At 46.0% G+C, this 21,686-nt stretch overlaps 1 protein-coding gene and 1 non-coding gene across 7 annotated transcripts in view; one reads left to right on the forward strand and one right to left on the reverse strand.

The window, feature by feature from the left end:
* PDE10A (phosphodiesterase 10A) overlaps positions 1 to 21,686 on the reverse strand; it is a 613,983-nt gene that overhangs the window by 269,680 nt on the left and 322,617 nt on the right. The gene's annotated exons all lie outside the window — the stretch shown is intronic.
* Positions 21,095 to 21,167, forward strand: TRNAK-CUU (transfer RNA lysine (anticodon CUU)). The gene has a single exon. It is a non-coding gene; the product is annotated as a tRNA-Lys (tRNA).

Genomic DNA, 21,686 nt, shown 5'->3' on the forward strand with positions numbered 1-21,686 from the left:
TGTGAGTTCAAGCCCCGCGTCGGGCTCTGTGCTGACAGCTCGGAGCCTGGAGCCTGTTTCGGATTCTGTGTCTCCCTCTCTCTCTGCCCCTCCCCCGTTCATGATCTGTCTCTCTCGGTCTCAAAAATAAATAAAACTTTTAAAAAAAATTTAAAAAAATAAAATAAATAAACATAAAAAATAAATAAATAAATAAATAAAAGTATGAATTGCCTATAATGCTCACAATATACATTTCAGAAGGCCAAAAGGCATTCTTCTGACATTGAAAAGACCTTCTGTCTTTCGAATCTGGCAAGCTGTGTGGGATCCTCATCTGTAAAGGAATATGGGAGGTTGATCGAGAAGAGCAAATCCCAGACGCAGAGAGGCCTCTCCCTCGTCTGTCACACCCACTGTTACTAACTGATAGGTTATTTTCCTAAACTGTTTTCCTTTCTTCCCGGGACAGCTAGGCCGTGGTGCCCAGCTGTTTTGTCACACATCAGGCTAGATGTTATTGTGAAGGTACGTTTTAGATGTGATGGACATTTAAATCAGGCGACTCTGGGTAAAGCGGAGGACCTTCCGTAAATGTGGAGGGCCTCGTCCAATCAGTCAAAGGCCTTGAGGGCAAAGACTGAGGTTTCCTCCAAGGAGGAATTCTCAAGACTGCAACACAGAAACCCTGCCCAAGTTTCCAGCCTGCTGCCCTACAAAATTTGGACTCTGAGACTGCAACACTAGCGTTTGCCTGAACTTCCAGCCTGACCTACAAACTTTAGATTTGCCAACCCCCACAATCACGTGAGCCAGCTCCTTAAAGTGAGTCTGCCTGTCTCTGTCTCTCTCTCTCTCTCTCTCTCTCTCTCTCTCTCTCTGTGCTCACACCCCCACAACTGGCTCTGATTGGAGTTGGTCTGTTTCCCCGGGCGGCCCGAACTAACACGCTTCCTCTCCGCCCTAAATACCTAATAAAATCCGTATGGTAGAACACGCACAAGTATGTACGCACACGCACGCACACGCACACGCACAGGGGAGCCAACAGAAAACACCTGCTGCTGAAAAGTTTACGCCAGAAAGAAACCCTGTAAAGGAAGACATTCCTTTATGATCAACTTAGATCTAAGGGACTCTCATGCCCTGTGCCTTCCAACCTATGGCACAGGAAGTGCAGAGAGGAGGAGAGAGAGAGAGAGAGAGAGAGAGGAAACCAGAGGAATCTAAACACTGGCAAAAAGCAAATGCTTGGGAGCGCCTGGGGGCTCAGTGGGTTGAGCATCTGACTTCGGCTCAGGTCACGATCTCACAGTTTGTGGGTTCGAGCCCCGGGTCCGGCTCGGTGCAGACGGCACCAAGCCTCCTTCTGATTCTCTGTCCCTCTCTCTCTACCCCTCTCCCTCCCTCCCTCCCTCCCTCTCTCTCTCAAAAATAAATAAACATTTTTTAAAAAAAGCAAATGCTTGAAATATCATCAAAGAAAGCACGTTACAAACATAAGCTTTTAAAAATGGCACAAAATCATGAAAACATTTTAAAGAACGATGAATTGGTAGCTGGGAATACATCACAGAAGATAAAGCCTCCAGAGTTCAGTGACTGCAACTTACTAATAAGGTGGCCTCTCAATCTTTCACTTGAAAGCAGCTTATTCTTCTTGCTTGATACACGGTGCTAAACCTCACTTATCTGGAGTATAAGCCAATGACGAGGTACGTCAGCACAACAAACAAAAACGACTGTAAATGATAAAAACCTCCAATCATCAGGATTTAAGAGACTACTCCAGAGTTAGAACCTTCAACTCCAGAAATCAAGAGAACAGTACCACCCTGGGATCAGCTTTGCCCCGGTTCTCTCCGTGTTCAGAGGCCTCATGATGTAACCCGACATTTTTTTTCCCTTATATATTCAGCGAGGATTACCATCAGTCCCTCAGCGGGATGCACGGAGGCTTAACTACAATAATCCAGGCAAAACGTTCAGGACGGTGCCTGACACAGAAGTTCCATTTACTTCTATCCAGAAAAGGGTCAGCGATATGAGTCTGCTCTGATTTGGGAGTCACGGTGACATACATCATTTCCAAGCAAAGTTTCAAAGGCTTCTACCCAAAATGGTTCATTTTTTTCAAGTGCGGCACTTGAAAAGGTGGCGAAATCCACTAAACTGGTCTAAACCCCCAGGATGACAGATTATAGAGATTCTGCAATTACGTTTTCCTCAGAGTAACGAGAACGGCAGCACTCTGAATACTCGAACTGCCAGACTTAAAAAAAAAAAAATCCACATATTGAAAAGACCCCTTACTTAACTGAAAGCAGACCTTTGTGTTAAAAAGGCACAGACTTTTGTCCCAGTTAGAATCCCTGATACCACGACTGTCACAGGGCGTGTGTGTGTGTGTGTGTGTGTGTGGTTTTTTAAATACAGAGATAAATGACTTTACCCTATTTCAGGATTTTTAATGTGCAAGTGGGTAGATGGTGTGGGAGGGCGTGATGAGTAACCGTGGAGAGAACTTTTGCAGAGCTCCTAAGAGTCGAAAAGTTAGGCTGTGCAGGGAGAGAGCGGGAGAACGAGCGAGATAGAGAGACAGAGAAACGCTCAACGGAATCAGCTAGAACACAGCAAAACTTAATTACAAAGGGCCCATGGCATAGCACGTGTTCTTTGTTCCCCTTAGACAACAACATGACAACAAAATTAGGAAAAAAATTCCGGAAAGCTGCCTGCCACCCAAAGCGTGACCTTAACAGCACATAAGGTTCCACGGAAAAATGTTTCTGGCAACCTGGGGCTCGTAAATATCACCATCGTCCTGCATTTGGACAGCCAGAAGTCACGTCATTTGAATGACACGTTCAAACCGAAACCTTTTATTTTCTTAATTAGATATAAATTAATTTATAAACTGTCCAAGTAAAGCAGGAAGAAACATTAAAAACTCCTTTCAATTAGCCCAGTTTGGAGTTAGGAGGTTTCTCTTAATTAAAGCACACTTGAGAATTTTAATCAGCTGAGAAGCAGCAATTGCTTTCCATTTAAAAACTAACAAGAATAAATTGTTATCATATTAAATCATTTTTCCTGTAGCAGTTTCATTTTCGTTTCAATTAAACCCCACTGTCGATATAAAGAACTCAGTCGCAATTAGGAAGAATCGTCCGTGAGCCACTCGTCATCCAAAACCACTTCACGTTCCTTGAAACCTTTAACTTCAGTACAAAAGCAGGGAATCCAAGCGTGGCTATTTCAACATTGATTTGAACGTACTTGGAGCTGTAATTATGGGGAAAACGGATTTTAGTCATTCCGTGCAATTTAACATATAATGACTTGCAGGAACCAAACAGACTTGTCCTTGCTCCTTCCCCTGCCTTCTGCTGAATGAATGATCAAGGGACGTAGGTGTTTGGATGGAACAGAAGTTTCTCCAGGTAGACCTCTGGAGCCTTTGTTTTATCTGGATGAAGATTAAGCAAAGCTTCCCACCGTCTGTACTGCCCAGGAAGCGGGGCTGAAGTAGAAGAGTGGGGTTGGCGGGGGTCAAGCTTTCCATGATGGACATGAGCATATCCACAGTCAACTAGGTCCATTGAAATATCCATACTACTTGGGTTTTAACAGTCATATTGAGATATAATCCACACGCCACATAGCTAACTCATTTAAAGCGTACAATTTGATGGTTTGTGGCATATTTTTTTCAACTGTGGTTAAAAAGTATGTACCAAAACTTGCCATTTCGACCATTCATTTGTTTTTGTCCTATTTTAGAGAGACAGACACAGCGCATGGGACAGGGGAGAAGGGCAGAGGGAGAGACAGAATCTTAAGCAGGCTCCACCCTCAGCGGGAGCCCGACGCAGGACTTGATCCCACGACCCTGGGATCATGACCTGAGCCAAAGTCAAAAGTCAGATGTCCACCCAGGCGCCCCCATTTCAACCATTTTTAAGCGTGTACTTCAATGGCAGTCATTACGTTCACAATGTTGTGTGACCACTGCCATAGGGTTAGGGTTTCAAAACTTTTTCACCACCCCAAACAGAAACTCTGCGACCATTAAATAATAATTTCCTATTCTCTCCTCCCCCCACCCCATGGTATCCTATTCTACTTTCTGTCTCAATAAATTTGCTGGGTAAGTGGAATCACACAATATTTATCCTTTTGTATCTGGCATAATGTGTTTGAGATTCATCCATGTGGTGGCATGTGTCAGAATTTCTGTCCTTTTTAAGGCTGAATAATATTCAACTGCATAGATAGATAGATAGATAGATAGACCCTATTTTGTTTATCCATTCATCTGCTGATGGACACCTGGGGTGTTTGGACCCTTGGCTGTTGTGAGTCATGCTGTGATGAACATTAACATTCAAGTATTTGTTCTAATCCCAGGTTAGGGTTCCTTCGGACACATACCTAGGAGTGGAATTGCTGGGTCACGCGGTAATTCTATGTTTAGCATTTGAAGAACCACCAAACTGTTTGCCCTTCTGGCTGAACTGATTTATATTCCCAGCAGCAGCAAACAAGGGGTTCTAAGTTCTCCACATCCTTCCCATTTTACCGATTATAGCTATTGTAGTAGGTGAGAGACGCTATCTCATTCTGCTTGTGATCTGCATTTTCCTAATGACCGATGACGAGCATCTCTTCATGTCCTTATTGGCAATTTGTTTATCTTCTTTAGAGAAATATCTATCCAAGTCCTTTGATCATTGTATAATTGAGTTGTCTTTTTGTTGTGGAGTTATGGAAGTTCTTTGTATCTTTTCTGGATATTAAACCTTTATCAGATTTCCAAGTATCTCCTCCCACTCCATAGGTTGTCTTTTCACTTGCTTGATAGTGTCCCCTTAACACACAGAAGTTCTTCATTCTGATGAGGCCCCATGTATCTATTTTTTTCTTTTGTTGCTTGTGCTTCTGGTGTCCTATCTAGAATCCACTGCCCACAGCAGTTGTTTGTGAAGGAAGTCTGTCCTTATCATGCTTTGTTCTAGTTGTTATCCTACATCCCATGCTGACAAGGCTCCCGTCCTGAGCGCCATGACTAACCCTGGTAGGATGCCTTTACAGAGTGTATTTGGAAAAGAAATTTTTTTCTGCTGAAAATTCTTAGAGGAACGTATACTTGACTACCCTATCATTTTGATACAGATAGGGAAAAAGGTGAAGTAATCTCATGGAAAGCATGATGCCTGCAGCCTACAGAAAGATCTATGGTGTAGGGCCTTTCTACGCACAGAGAGCGGGTCTTCTGGGTAGAAAGGGGGAAGAATAAAGGCAATCTTGGGGAGACAGAAGAAAAAGCACAGCTCTTCCAGAATCAGCTGGATGGAGTCCTTATGTGCACCAAGTCTAACGCTCTCTGTCTAGCTCTCCTGCAAATCAGTCCAGTGCGACGCATTTTATTTTAACAATAACTATTGCCATCAAAATAACTGCACTTATGTTTTCCTGTGTAGTGTGTGTAAGGCCAACGTTTTCTTTTGATCAGATAGAGGAAGGTTCATTTCAGCTCAGCCACTTGGCATTTCATTAATGCGTGCATCATCCTTAATGTCTACCTGGGGGAAGGGGTGAGACATTTAAAAAAAAAAAAATCAATCCTCTTGGCATTGGTTACAGTGAGACAATGTGAACAATAACGAACTGTCATCAGTCATTTCCTTCCAAAAATAAACGGGGCCTTATCTGCATCAGTACAGATTTATTGATTACAGTATGTCTGAATTAAATAATTTCCCACATTTTTATTACCCGATGAAATGTTATAGAATCATAGATAAGTAATATTACACACGTAATTTAAAACTATTATGAAGAGTGAAGAGGGGAGAAAGGAGACGACCCTCCAAAGCAGTGTGTGTGATCTAGGATGTGTCTTACAAACGTCTGTCAGTTATTTACATCTCTTCAAAAAACCTAACTTCTTTTTTTTTAAGTTTATTTCTTTTGAGAGAGCGAGGGAGAGAGCGCACAAGCGGGTGAGGGGCAGAGAGCAAGAGAGACTGAGTCCCAAGCAGGTTCCGTGCCATCAGCACAGAGCCCAACGTGGGGCTCGAACCCATGAGCGGTGAGATCATGACTTGAGCCGAGATCAAGAATCAGACACCTAACCGAGGACCCTGAAATCCAACCTTAACAAAAGTAACCTCAGATGCAGAAGTGGGATACAAACCACCACCACCACTAATGCTCCAAGGGGACGGTGACATAACTATTTATTTACAGAGGGCGCCAAGAGGCTGAGCTAAAGGAGGCCCGCTAAGCAGGGGGCCACAGAAGCTAGGCTGCTTTCCAGTCCAAGGACGCAGAATTCCGGGCCGAGTAGAAAGCTGCGGAGGGAGGCTGAGAAGTCAAACGTCAGCTAACAGCTAGTCAGAGTGCCTGGACCACGGAGACGGTGGGACCTCTCTCCCTGGAAAGAGCTTTCCTTCCGCTGTAACTTAACAAACTTCCTACACACCAGAGACTCACTGCTTGGAGGACGAGAGCCCTAAAGAAATGACAACTGTGCCCTGCACCTTCCCGGTCGACAAGAAGCTGTAAGGGGAGGGCTCGCCGCAATCACCGTATTTCAAAAAGCCACCCAAGCTGATCCTCTCCATTAAGTTAATGTCCCTGACACACAGCTCCGAAGTGGCCTCTCCACGCCCTGTGCTGCCATAGGAACAGACACCTGGGGACCTCAGGAGCCCGGTGGCTTCAGTGCAGAAGAGGGTTAGGAGGGACGTGAAGGTTGAAGCGATGGGGTCCCTCCTGGGAGCGGGAAGGAGCACTACAACAAAAATGATCTGCCTCGGTATCTTGAGAAAGGTGGGATCTCTTTGGTAGAGACATTATCAACTTTCTACTTACAGGCTAACCCCTTCTTCGTAATTACAGAAATTACAGGCTGGAAAAAAAGCAAAAAAGTCTCCTTGGAAGAAAGAAAGAATGTGGTAATTAACAAAAGCAACCAACAAATAAACATTTAAAAACCCAGCATTTATGTCTCCAAAGGAAACAGGGAACAGGAGTTCGGAGGAGTACTGGAGAAAAGGCATGGTTTAGATCATTGTTCTTTATAAAAATTCCTCTTCTCACACAACCGGTATGTCCCTGAAGCTATGTATAAAAACGGAATCCTTACCAATCGAATTCAAAACTCCGTTTTCTTTTTATTTTTTTTTTTTATTTTTTTCCTTTTGATTTCGGCTCAGCTCATGATATCACTGTCATGCTCCACACTGGGCATGAGCCTCCTTGAGATCCTCTCTCCCTCTGCATTTTCTTTTTAATTCTATCGGTGGAACTATTGCTTTCCAAAATGAATGTCCTGAGTGGTTCTCAAAGTAAAGATCGCATCAGCAGGTGCTGGGCCCCACTCTCAGAGTTCCTGGTTCAGTAGATCTGGGGCGGGACCCAGGGCACTGGTAGAACCTCTACCTTAGGCCAGCTTGGCCAATTCCGAGGTGTTTGTCTGGCGTGGGGTGCGGGATGTGCCTGCAGCACCGGCCAGGTGAAGTTCATCTGTGCTGGTGGAGTATCACGTCACGAGTTGCCACGCTGCAGGGGCTGGCTGGTCCTTCCAAGAAAGAACACGGCTCGCTCGGCAGAAGGAGCCCGGGTGTTTTGGGAGAAAGACCCACCGCTGGCCCTCAGTCCCGCGTGACCATGAAATGCTGGCTTCTCATGCAAAACAAGGGCAAAACACCCTGCTGTTTCCGGACTGTACTAAATAGTAACAAACGACCTTGCTCCGGACGGTACGCGCTGTGAGTGTTCACAAAGTACAGGGAGAAAACATACATTGAACAGAAATGAGAAAGAAAGCAAAAGAGGAGAGGAGAATACGATAGCGGAAATAGGGATAAGAGGAAACTCATGCTGCAGAACGTGACCCACACACTACAGATAAGCCACCGATTTGACTGTAAACTTCCGGCAGTATGGCAAAAGTGCAAACTGCTCATTCACACCGCTCAGGGTCCACAGAACGAAAGCAGACTGTTTGTTCTGGGCAAACAGAACACTATTCCCGCTGTCCGGAGAATGAGCGCATTGACTGGGTCACAGGCCGCGGTCCGGGTGGGTCCGCGGGTCTCTGGCCTGTCTTAACTCAAGCCTGGATGTGGCAATCACCGCTCTACGGTGCCTCCTGAAAGTGGGGTCCAAACCCCCCCACCACCACCACTTAAACGAAGACCCACTTGCCTTAATCAAGAGTGGAGAGAGAGGGGGCAGGGAACATGCTAGAACCGCCAAGCTGCACTCGGCGGAGTGGAACCACCCCACCTCTGCCGAGAAGCGGCGAGTGTCTTCCCCCGGGCAGGGGAAGTCTTCTCCTTGGAAAAGGGCTTGGATTTATTCTGGTGGAGACATGAGCAGGTGAGTGAGAGCCCAGAAGAAGCGAGTGTCCTGGGCGCACGCCTCGCATAGAGAATGGATTTCTGAAAGGCATCAGAAGAAAGTAATATCCCCAAAGGGAGCTTCCTTGTTATAATCTTTGCGAGGAGCAGTGGTTATTATTTTTATCATTTTAGGAGACTGAACGGAGGCACCAATTTAGTCTTGGCATAAACACACCATCACAGATTGCATTTGTCGGCACAGCACAAAGTCAAGTGCGTGTGTGTGTTCGCTGCTGTTGGGAAGGAGGGGGAGTTCAACGGTGTGCTGCCTCTTACTGGATGTACATTCAGCCCCTTCCATCGGTGATCAGGTGAGGAAACTTGCAAACATTCTTAGGTCCATGTTTGTAGACAATTAACTTAGGAAATGTCTGGCCCGAGCAAGTATCAGGCCAGATTTGTAAGTTACAGCATACACTGACACAGGAAGCGGCTGCTTTGAGTTAAGACTACATTTCACCTCTTTTAATTTACCCCAAAGGGGACGTGTGACAAATCTCAACATTCTCTTACCTATGCATTTTGTCAATTTTTCTCAGAGACGTGGGGTTACTTCCTAGAAGTGTTTCACTTATATCCAAATAAATGAACACGTCTGTTCAAATCAAAAATGTGAAAGATCATAATCCTTGGTGAGATATAGAATCTGGGGCATTCAAGGAAAAAAAGATCCCTTGAATAACCACCTGAGGAATAATCATAAACAGAAAATAAAGAGATAGGCATATCATGTTCTAAGTTAATGATAACCAAAGCTTCTGTTTTCCTGACAGAAAAGTGTTACTGTACAATTAGAGTAAGCTTTCTGGATGCAATGTTTCAAAGAGTAAAAGCGTTATCGTTATATAAGCATCTCAATGTCACGTGAGCCCTTCCCATGACCTCTAGGACGTCCCTTCCCATTTGTTCTCTGTTTTTCTACAGATTCCAAATGCATAACTCTATCTGTGGATAGACATTTACATGCACACACTCAAGAAAAAAATCTCTTGTTCACCTCAGGTCATATGATGCATACAACGAAAAGAATCCCGTATTTTTTATCCTTGGGTTAGCACATATCCTGGAAAACGTCTCACGTGCTCGCCCCACACACATTTCATCATGTTAGCAAACATCCAAGTGAGTTCATTGGCTCCTTGCAAAAAAAATCTTGATACACAACATACATACACACACACGCACACACCTCCAGACAAAATAACAATTATTCTGAGGAGCAAACGGAGGGTGAAAATAAGGAAACGTGGTTTGATAAGTTATATTTATGGAATCCAGAGTCTTCCTACCGACATAGAATTATGAGGATTAAACATCAATCATAAAAAAAGAAGCACTCTAATCGTGTTACAATTTACAGCTCTTTGGAAAAGCTTCACAAGGAAAACCACAGTCGGCAGCAGCCCTTACAGGAAACCTGACATTCCAGACGTTCCGTGGCCCCATGGCCAGGCTCTAAGTGAATCCCAGGAACAGCAGCCGTCTGTTCCGTCTACTTCCCACCGCAAACGAAATACTCGCTATTCACACAGGGGAATCTGCCGCACAGGCAATGGTGTTGCGAAGACGGGACAGACTGTTTATACGCCACACGAACTCGTTTGTGAAGAATGAATTGGAGGTACAGCGGTGACCCCCCTTTGCTTACTTTAATCAGGCATTATTCTATCTACTGTCCAAACCTCCCGCCTTCCAGACCAGACCCAGTCCCGCCCCTCCTCACCTCGGAAGACTGGGTGGTCTATGGAGAGGGCACAGGGGTGAGTCAACCTCCACGGGGGCTGAGTGACAGTCACCGGGTCACCTGACACCTCAAAACCGATTTTATGTAGAACAACGGCCTACCTTTAGCGAGATGGCTATGACCACACCTGAGATGATTAATGTGGGAGTCCTCCATAACAGAAATAACAGCTGGTGGGTATTCAGTGCGGGGTCCTACGCACCGAATATTTAGCTAATTTAATCCTAGGAACAAGGTGATATTCTTTCCATTCCGTTTCACAGAGGAGGTAAGTGGGGCAAGACGAAATTACGCAACTGATTTGTCACAGACAGTAGGTGACAGGCCAGGATGGGGGCTGCGGGGAGGGTGGCGAAGAAGAGGAACACGGCCATCGCCCACGTGTCCCGCCCACCGCCAACCCCCACCCCCCGCCGCCAGGCCTGCCTTGACTTCCAGTGTGTGCTCATGACCAAATCAACCCATCTACGACGTGCGCGGATCGTACCTGACCATGAATGACGGACAGCAACCTGTCCTCACCTCCCCCAAACTGGCCCTCTATGGCGGACGGCGGTAACATCCCCACAGAGACGTCACAACACTACCCGTGTCTGCCATGAGAATTCAGTCACTGTTCATCAAATCCTTTTGGGAACACCTATGTATCAGGCAGCATAACAGCATCAGAAAGACAAAGGCGTCGATTTTGTATGCAAAAAGGCTCTACGCCAACACTACCAATTTCTTCCTCCAAGGGTGCAGAAATAAAGAACCCAGGCACCCTCCTATCGCGAGTGTGCGCCTTCCTGGCACAGGCAGGAGAGATCCTCCCAGATTTGGGCTAAAGCCTTTGTGGAGCCATCACTGAATTCCCTGGGGAATGATGTTTACAACAAAGCAGGGGGTGCAAAGCAAAAGGCAAAATCTGGCTTGAGTTTTGCCTAACAGCCAAAAAATAATTTCTACAACCGTGCCTGGTCTCTACCTCTTGAAGTAAAAAAATGCTCGTTAGCAACTATTCTCCATAATCCAAGTCTCCCATAAGGTTCTTATTCCAGTCTGCACCTCCTTTCTCCAGTCCCATGCTCGGTGTTAGTAAATGCTGTCAGTAACATCGCTCCCAAAAATGGGTCAGAATTTCTTGATGCTGGATGAAAGGGCCCAACTCAAAATGGAGTGCAATCAGACTTCAAGACTATGTCTTATGTGAAATGCCTGGGTATAAAGCCTCCTACTTTTTGCACCCCCCCCCACGCCCCCTCCCAAAAAAACCCCAAAACTATTTTACTCTTTTCTGTTTGGAAACAATTCTAATAATGCAGCGCAACACCCTTCCCCTGTTTTTTATAACCACTTTACAATTCTGATCACTTAGCAGTCAAAACTAAATGAAAACAAAAGCTAAATGCAAAAGGATTTTAACAATGAGGAAGGATAGAAGGAAGGAGGAAGGAAGGAAGGAAGGAAGGAAGGAAGGAAGGAAGGAAGGAAGATGGAAAGGAGGAAGGAAGGAAGGAGGAAGGAAATGAAAGAAGGAGGAAGGAGGAAGGAAATTAAGGAAAGAAGGAAGGAGGGAGGGAGGAAGGAGGAAGTAAAGAAGGAAGGAAGGAAGGAAGGAAGGAAGGAAGGAAGGAAGAAGGAAAGAGGCAGGGAGGGAGGGAGGAAGGAAGGAATGAAGAAAGGAAGAAAGGAAGGAAGAAGGAAGGATGGAAAGAAGGAGGAAGGAAGGAAAAAGGAAGGAAGGAGGAAGGAAATGAAAGAAGGAAGGAGGAAGGAAATGAAGGAAAGAAGGAGGGAGGGAGGAAGGAAGGAGGAAGTAAAGAAGGAAGGAAGAAGGAATGAAGGAAGGAGGAAGGAAGGAATGAGCAAAGAAGGAAGGAAGGAAGAGGGGAGGAGGAAGGAAAGAAAGAAGGAAGGAGGAAGGAAGGAAGAAGGAAAGAAGGAAGGAAGGAAAGAAGGAAGGAGAAAGGAGGGAGGGAGGAAGGAAGGAAGGAGGAAGGAAGGAAAGAAGGAGGAAGGAAGGAAAGAAGAAGGAAGGAGGAAGGAAGGAAGGAAAGAACAAAGGAAGGAGGGAGGGAGGAAAGAAGAAGGAAGGAGGAAGGAAGGAAGAAGGAAGGAAGGAAAGAACAAAGGAAGGAGGGAGGGAGGGAAGAAGGAAGGAAGATAGAAGGAAGGAGGAAGGAAAGAGGAAGGAAGGAAGAAAGTTTAAGAAGGAAGAGCTCAAGTCATTTTTGTATCACAGAAAATCTAGCTTTAAAAGAAAAATAATTTCCCTTATGGGGGACCTGGGTGGCTCAGTCGGTGAGCGTCCAACTTCGGCTCAGGTCATGATCTTGCCATTCCGGAGTTCCAGCCCGGCGTCGGGCTCTGTACTGACAGCTCAGAGCCTGGAGTGTGTGTGTCTCCCTCTCCTGCCCCACCTCCACTCATGCTCTGTCTCTCTCTCTCAAAAATAAACAAAGATTATTAAAAAACACATCAAAAAAATAAAAAGAAAAGAAAATTTCCTTAAACTCATTATTGCCACCGTTGTGGCGCACTCTGAAAGAAAGTACGTAAGCCGTACTCGCGTGCTCGGATCAGCTGATCTGCACCAGTGTCTGGGAGAGAACATTAATGCTGTATTCTCTAGGTTGTTAACATAGCTACGCAGATAAATGCAAAAATAAAACAAAAAAATTTTAAAGCATGTACTACGAAATCTTAAAACTTGATCATTTAAATATATACTAGTCAAAATTGGTAAAAGTTAAGTTCGTCATCCCAAGGTTAATTCACCCACACAACACCCACACCGTATAATAAGGTATGTATTTAGTTGCCTACCTAGCAACCTAAAATAGAATATGCGAACAACAATGGCAAATTAAGTACTATGCTTAGAGAGAACTAGAGTCTCCCAGTACCCAGAACACACACTTGCCACTCAAACATTATATAACAATGAGAATTATTAACTTTTATATTCTGTGTCCCCCGATTTCGTAACAATGCCCTAACCATGCATCACATTTGCGCCGAAGTTTACCGTTCAGCAAGCACTTTCACGTTCATTATTTCGTCTTTATCCAGGCCAAAACGTAAGGGAGGGAGGGCGAGAGGAGAGAAGAAGAGAAACATTCAGAAACTCCCCCTACCCGGAGACAGAGGAACTAACATCCAAACTGTTTGACCTTCAAGCTCCGGGTCATTCGATCCCACGTCTTACCTTCTTTACAGGACGCCCTGACACCTTCAGAGGACAGACTTGCTGCTCTAGACTTTTTACTCATTATCTTACTGTGCACCACTGTGAACTCAAGAGATGAATTTTATCTTTACAGGAAGCAGCACCTGTTACACTTCTCAACTGCGCTTATTAACGAAGACGAAACATGAAGGGAGACGTAAACCACGACCTCTGCGGCGTCAGGTGAACCGAAGTTCCCCAAAACGCACGCGTGTCCCTCGTTGCCATCAGGATACAAGCAAGGCAGACTCCACGTGAAATTTTTAGATCTTGTAAATGTTTTTAAGTTGCCGGGAGATTTTCAAATCACAAAAAATTCCGATGGTTTTCATCGACCAGCGTTTTCTTAATCCTTTAAAACTTGTATGTCTTCCCGTTTCTGTATTGTTACACAGGTAGTATTAAAGTTTTCTAGCATTTTCAAATCGCCAACCATAATACACCATTTACTCAATAAACATATATCATTTATCAAATAAGTACAGCTATATTATCCTAGGTCAATAAAGGTGATAGGGGAGTAAAGGTCGCTACCCAAGATACGGCTCTCAGGCACAAAGATTATCCTAAACTGGTTAACTTTTAAGAAACAGCAACACAAGAAAAGCTCTGAAAACCAAGGAAAGGTCACCCTATTGCAAGGGACATTTACATGTATAAGGGAAATCTCCATTTGTAAGGGTATCTCCCTCAGTACCAGGGAGAGGAGGAAGGCTTTAAATCTCTAGAAGGCCAAGACGTAAATCCGCATAATAATCACACCCTTGTTTACCGTGTGGAACCTGGTCCCCACCAGAACTGACTCCCCACCCCCAACATCCTTCGTCTTTACCTGGAGATGGGATTTAAGGTGATAGCTCAGGCCATTTGGGGGAAGTAGCTCCGTTTTCCTGGGTCTCTCCAACAGATATAGGGGATCTATGTGTTCTTAAACTTTTGTTTGATTTTCTCCCGTTAATCTGCCTCATGTCAGTTTGATTCTTAGACCGTCTAGGAAAAACCCTGAAGGGCAGAGGAACATTTTTTCCTCCCCCAACGAGGACTACAAGTAAAACTGTCATGTCACTTTATCAACTAATTGGATTGCCAAATTTAGACAAGCTTACTCACGGCCCTCCAACATGGGAAGAGAAGCAGCTAATGACTTTAGCTCAAAGAAAAAGTAAAGAGCATGAAAACAAAGTAAAAACGCAGGAGAACTCCCAGGTACTAACCTGTACATCCCTCTTAACTGCGACCAAGCTCTACGGGTCCTCCACTGCCTGCCCTCTAGGCTTTCTCGTTCCCAATGGCTGAAAGGACATCACATTCTTATATCTGGAAGTCAGACACGTACAGCAAAGTTTTGATAAACCGTGCAAGGGTGTACCTAAGATACAGATCTAGATCACACACAGCTTGTGTAAGAGTTTATACATTTGTTTATAAAAAATTACTGATTGAAAATAATTTATAAGTTTGGCAGAGAATAAGATATGTCACCCAGTCAGTACAGTGCCTTTACGCGGGCTGTTACTTTGCCCTGCGGCCAACCGGAAAATACGAAGAACGCACACACAGAAAATAACGATCAGCCATCCAAGGTCCCTACTCCCGTAAGCGCTGCCCACACAGTCAGAAGGGCTGTTCTTCATCCAGGGGCTGGCCCCGCGGTTCCCATCTGCAGGGCTCAGAGCTTACCCACAAATGTGGTCCTCTGCTCGACCTGACCAGAGAGGAAGGGGGCACCACGCTGCCTAGGGGACAGACAGGACACACGCTTTCCTGGGCAGCACGTGGACACCAGCACAGGGTGACTGATGCACACAGACCCACAGAGGAAGAAAAACAAATGGGGAAAAAAAAAAACCTAAAAGTTGGAAAAAAAGGTAAGCAAAACCCCAGAACTGTCTTAATTATGTATCAAGTGCTCGCTAGAGCGACAAAGAGAACTATAAGCCTTAAGAGTTCTTTACAGGGCATTTCTAGGTTATAAAAGAACAATAATTGATGCTCAATGACAGGTAAGATAGAAGAAAGGCACCACACATTTTTGAAAGGTTCTTATGCAAAATAACTAAAATCATTAGAAGCAGGGGCTTTAAAATTACACTTGAGTTACCCGGGAAACACTCTGGCCCCAGGAAGGCCGGATCGGGGAGTCCACGACGGGTGATGGCGCACAAAGGCAGCGTCCACTCCCTCAGCCCACGTCTTCCTAGGGCACAGGCAAGGTCCCAGGACCGTGCCTCAGTGGGACCAGTGCAGGGGCCAAGCTCTTAGGTTCCGGGACTTACTTAGCTTATGATTTGTCTGCTTTGGACTGTCTTAAGAACCAAATGAGATCACAGATGATAGAAAACAATTCAGAAAACAGGTGATCTTTCCAGATCTGGAAAGCGTGGTTATCCACAGAACTTCATCCGCGGAACTGTCCAGCTTACTGAGTCGCCTGCAAGGCAGGCCAGCAGCACCTGCCTCCTGGGGCCACCACTTCCTCCATTTCAGGGGCATGTCCTCCTGTGAACTGGGTTTCGTCCACCATCTGTCAAGGGGGCCATCATAAACTCCCACGTGCACTTCCTCTGCTCCCCCGGCGGGGAATGTGGCACGTCACCGTGGCCCTGGGGAAGGCAGCAACCGCGACACCACTGGCCCAAGATGCCAGCTCAGGCCCCCACACCTGTCGGTCCTGTGCCAGAACACCTTCCGGCCCACAGCCCACTTTCTGCCAAGTGACCAAACTGGCTGATCAGACTTCCCCTCCTCCTCTGACTCGTCCTCCCTTGGGAACCCCATCCCACTTGCCCACGTTGGTTCAGCCACCAGATGCACTGGTGTCTTGCAGGCCGTAGTGTATAGGTGGCCCTTTATGGCCTTCAGATCCTTGGGTGGGGGGAATGCCCTCTGGCCCAGTAATCTACTCGCACCCCAGCACCCCACTCGCTAATTCAGGCCCAGGGCCCCTGAGTATGCGCGCTCCCTCTCTTGCAACATACTAAACTTCCAAAACATTTGGTAGGCTCCCAAGAAGACATACAAACATGCTTATCACAAGTTTAAACACGTGCAAATATGTATATATGTATATATTTTTTTACAGCAAATACGCTCTATACGTATTTTTGTCAAAACCTTGGAGGTGAGGCATAGTTCATTCAGTTAAGGTCTACTGTAGAACTTCACCAGAAAGCTAATCTTCAATGAGGTCAGACCTGATTTCTGTCTGGAAAGGTTATTCTATAATTCAGGTACACGTTCTCACTCGCAACCCCGTGACAAGGTCTCACTTCTGAATTATAGTTCAAAGATGGATGGATGGGTGGATGGATGGACGGACAGACGGACGGATGGAAACACGGGGGCCTTGCAGTTCGTAACCCTGACGAAATACATTCGGCCTCACCCGCCGAAGCCCTCCTTGGTTTGCTCTGCCTGGATTCTCACCCACAGAGCCTTCTGAGACGGCACCCCGGCTTCATCCCCACACGTGCACTCTGGGACAGCGAACCACAGTGAGGTTCTGGGTAGGAAAGAGCCTTTTTCTTCTTTTGGAAATGGAAGAGGAGCACGCGTGAAACAGACAGGGAGAGCCAGCAGACCTGCTGTTCGGCAGCATTCTCAGGCAAATTCAGTTTGAAAAGGGTCAACAGGAACGTTGAGCATAGAGAAACTCATTTCTCTACAGTAATCTTTGCCCAAGTACGCTCTCAAAAGTGGGTGCACCAGGGGCGCCTGGGTGGCTCAGTCGGTTAAGCGTCCGGCTCTTGATTTCGGCTCAGGTCACGATCTCACGGTTTGTGAGTTCGAGCCCCACGTCGGGCTCTGCGTTGATGGCGCGGAGCCTGCTTCGGATTCTGTCTCTCCTTCTCTCTGCCCCTTAACCTGCTTGTGCTCCTTCTATCCCAAAATAAATACACTTAAAAAAAAAAAAAAAAAAAAAAAAGAATTCCCATTTCAAGAAATCCCATAACCCTGGAACATCCCCATCATCTCCTCTAGGTGAAGGGCATTCCCAGTATCCCCATCTGCTGCGTTTATCCCTGGGCATCATACATATGAAGGGAGGCCCCAGTGGTCCTCCCTCTGTAATGTAGCCATTACACGATTCATTCATTAGCCCACAGGCAGGCGTTCCTCGACAATGGTGCATTCTAACACCTCGTGATACACTGTCGTACGTCATACATACAACATGTTATATACGCTCAGCACAGGACCCCTGCTAAAATCATTCTAACGTATCTAAATCATAAGTAAGGCCACATTATCCAAATCTCCACTAGGATCACTAATCAACACTTTGGGGAAAAAAAAAAAAAGGAAAGACACAAGAATGCATGAGACACAGGGATTCCTTGAGAAAACTGGCCACTCTGAGCACACCGCCACCGACTTCTGTGAGCATTAACCTAGTAATCCACAAAACAGGACACGGCAGTCAATATCCTCTCTCCGAGCAGGTTCACCGTCCACACAAAAAGTAAAGCATTCCGCCAAAAGAAAGCGCACGTATGTCCTACGGTTCTCGGAGATGACTGCATATATATTTGTATGTGTCTCTTGATTTCTACCTTATTCTTTGTAAAGTGACTTAGGACCACAAGACACTAAAAGAGAGAACCATGGATACAAATTCTACGCAGAAAGCCCCAAAGTTCCTTTTTCGTGAAAATGCTGCCCTTATGACACCCGCGAGATCATGACCTGAACCGAAATCAGACGGTTGACCAACTGAGCCACCCAGGCGTCCTGATTTAGTATTTATTTTAAAGTAGTCTCTTTATCATGAGGCTTATGCAGTCACCATACTTGTGAATAATAGCACTGATTAATAATTTAATCAATGCTGTATATAACCTGATTCAGAAAAAAGCAATGATATACTTTACTAAACTAAATCCCATCTGCGCCAAATTTTTAAGTAAAGCTACACTCCCTACAATTTTGAAATATTATTTAGAACGATCACTTGTAAAGGCTGAGGACTAGGAACCCGAAAATGTGGAAACTTGATAATCTGAATGCTCTCTGAATAGAACGTTCTGATTCATTTAACATTCTCTCTAACAGAGTGTTAATTGGAAAACCTTTTCTGTTCTCAAACTTGCTAAAATCCTTTTCAAAATGTGTCATGTCCATGTTCCTTCCCATATAGCTTACAAGAATATAAATCAAACTTTCTTTTTTTAAAAAAATTTATTTTTATGTTTATTTAATTTAGAGAGGGGCGGCAGGGGGAGAGCGAGAGCAAGAGCGAGAGCGAGAGAGAATATCCCAAGCAGGCTCCAGACTCCAAGCTGTCAGCCCAGAACCCAAAGTGGGGCTCGAACTCAGGAACTGTGAGATCATGACTTAGAGCGGAGATCAAGAGTCAGCTGCTTAACTGACTGAGCCACCCAGGTGTCCCTAGTTAACCTTTCTTTGATACTGAAATGCCTCGCCACTAGATAAACGAATTGTCACCTTGAAACATCGTCTATAAGGGGCGCCTGGGTGGCTCAGTCTGTTAAGCGTCCGACTTCGGCTCAGGTCATGATCTCACAGTTCGTGAGTTCGAGCCTCACGTCGGTGCTGACAGCTCGGAGCCTGGAGCCTGCTTCTGATTCTGTGTCTCCCTCTCTCTCTGACCCTCCCCGGCTCTGTGCGCGTGCTCTCTCTCCCAAAAATAAATAAATAAATATTAAAACAAACAGACATCGTATGTATGTAGAACATACAGAGCACAACTGTTTGGAATTCTATCGATCTGAAGAAAACTCTTGGAACTTGAATTAATACTTCTTAAAAAACCATCTGCCTCAGACTCTACGAATGGAATGAAGGCAGTAAACAGGGTCTCCTCTGTGTGTCGTCTTAGCAGCAGAAGCCAGGTCCCCTGCCCCCAGGCCTCTCCGGATGACTGACTGCCCAGCAGCGGGGCTTGCTACAGGCGAGGGGACAGTCACCTGCGGCGTCCGCGGCTCCCTCGGGTGCAAACCCTGAGCCTCCCCACTTTAGGAGAGCTGGCGTGGCCCTCCGGCAAGAAGAGTCTGGAAGTGCAGGGCTGGTCCTCCCCAAAACAGCCCTCCCCCAGCCAGAGGAGGCCAGGGGTGAACGCCCCCCAGCCCCACACACTTGACCTGGGAGGAAGGAGTCCCTGCCAGGATCCAGCCCTTTGCTGCCCACATCTCAATGCAATTAAGTCACCTTCTGGTGGCCGCAACTCCGGTCTGGGACCCTCCCGTAGCTGCCCCCTCCCTCCTACTGGAATCACCTCTCAAATAAATCACCCGCCCTAATCCCAAGGTCTGCTTTCAGGGAACACCAAAGAAACTGGAATTCTTCCAAAGCTCTCTTTGGGGAAACTGAGGGATGAAGAGAAGGAGCGCAGCCTAGGGCTCTGACCTCAGCGTGACTTCACAGACACGCGGCCACACTCACGTCCGGGGAAACCCACAGGCGCCATCGTCGGAGCTCGTGAGCAGTTCACGGACACGGACACCAGCCCAGCACGAACCTCCACCCAGAACAAGCCCCAGGCACGCCTACAAAGATCCCCAGATGCTTCCACCCGAGGACACTCCCAGGACACTCCTCAGCAAGTCGGGAAAGGAAGGCAAAATCGCCCAGCGAGCTAAGCAGCAGGTCGAACCCTAAAATAGGAGCGAGGTCTTCTCTGGAAAGCAGGCCAGCCTGGCACAGGCCAGCGAGCAGGACGCGGGGCCGCAAGGACGTTCCCTGCGGACCCTGTCACAGAGTCGGTTTCCTCTGAAAACCAGAAGCAATGTGTTAAGGATTTCTGAAAACCGCTCTGTGCTCGCTTCTGGTTTTCAGACTAAAAACCTAACCTGGGCTTCTCGTACTTAGAATCAAAACAAAAATTTTACAGAAGTAAAATGTCTTCAATTTAAGAAAACTCCGAGGTAGGAGGCCTTACAAGAGATGTGTTATTTCTCCTCCGGAGGAAGAGTATTGGGGGAAACTAACATCTACTGAGCACCCATTTTACCGAGCAGGCAACTGGCAATCTGGGGAATTAAGCAGAGTTGACATCCGAGCCCAAACTGTACTCCAAAATCCAGGCTTCCAGTGTCCCACACTGCTTCTTGGGGACCCCTCCTTCAGTATACACTCGGTAGTCATCTGAGATACACCGACAGCAAACCTCAAGCTCCCGATGTCAGGGACAGAGAGATGAACTGGCCATCAGTTTTGGTATCAGGACAGGGGCATCATCGCCCAGGTGCTCCGTGCGAAGAACAGAAGGAAGGAGGGACACACTCACCAGGCGGCATAGTTGAATGCCCGTCTGGAATTTCTTTTAATGCTTACGAACTGTTACCTGCTGAAAAGCAGAAGCCAATTACATAACTTTTTTTTTTTTCAAATGTATTTGCCCACTCCATAGTATTAAAGGATTCCAAAATATCATGACAGATAAAAGTGTAATTCCTCAAATTACTTGTGAAGTTTTAAATTAAAATACTGTAATCATAAGTTTCAGATAAATGCAAACCAGATTTAAGTTTATTTATTTATTCAGAGAGAAGGAACATGTGTGCGTGAGTTGGGGAGGTGCAGGGAGAGAGGGAGGGAGAGAACCCCAAGCAGACTCTACGCTGTCAGTGGAGCCCGATGTAGGGCTCAAACTCACAAACTCACGAACCCGAACCGTGAGATCATGACCTGAGCTGAAACCAAGAGTCAAACGTTTAACGGACTGAGCCACCCAGGTGCCCCTGTAGAATGTTTTTTAAAGGTGTCTAAAATGTAGACTCACAGGGCTCCCGGCTGGCTCAGTCGGTAGAGCGTGGGACTCTTGATCCCAGGGTTGTGAGTTCGAGCCCCACGTTGGGTGTGGAGATTATTTCAAAACAAAATCTTTCAAAAGATAATAAAATAAAACGTAGACTCAAAATTCACCCTCAAGGAGACCATGGCTAACGGGTACCTTCTTACCTTTCCGGAATTTAATTTTGGAATTAAATTCCAGAAGAAAAATGGAATACACAGATAGGAATAAGAGCACTCATGTAGTTAGCTAAGAATACAGACCAACAGGGGCGCCTGGGTGGCTCAGTCCCTTAAGCGTGTGACTTTGGCTCAGGTCATGATCTCACGGTTCATGAGTTCAAGCCCTGCATGGGGCTCTCTGCCGTCAGCGCAGAGCCTGCTTTGAATCCTCTGTCCTTCTCCCCCTCCCCGCCTCTCCCCTGCTCATGTGCGCAAGGTCTCTGTCTCTCAAATAAACATAAAAAAAAAAAAAAAAAAAGAATATAGACCACCAATCTACAAAACCCTGAAGTAAATAACCAGTTGCAAAGAAAAAAGCTAAACCATACAAACTGAGTGTGAGTTACAGTGTCCTCTGGATAAC

This window comes from Neofelis nebulosa, chromosome 6, assembly GCF_028018385.1.
Source record: "Neofelis nebulosa isolate mNeoNeb1 chromosome 6, mNeoNeb1.pri, whole genome shotgun sequence".
NCBI classification, from domain to species: Eukaryota; Metazoa; Chordata; class Mammalia; order Carnivora; family Felidae; genus Neofelis; species Neofelis nebulosa.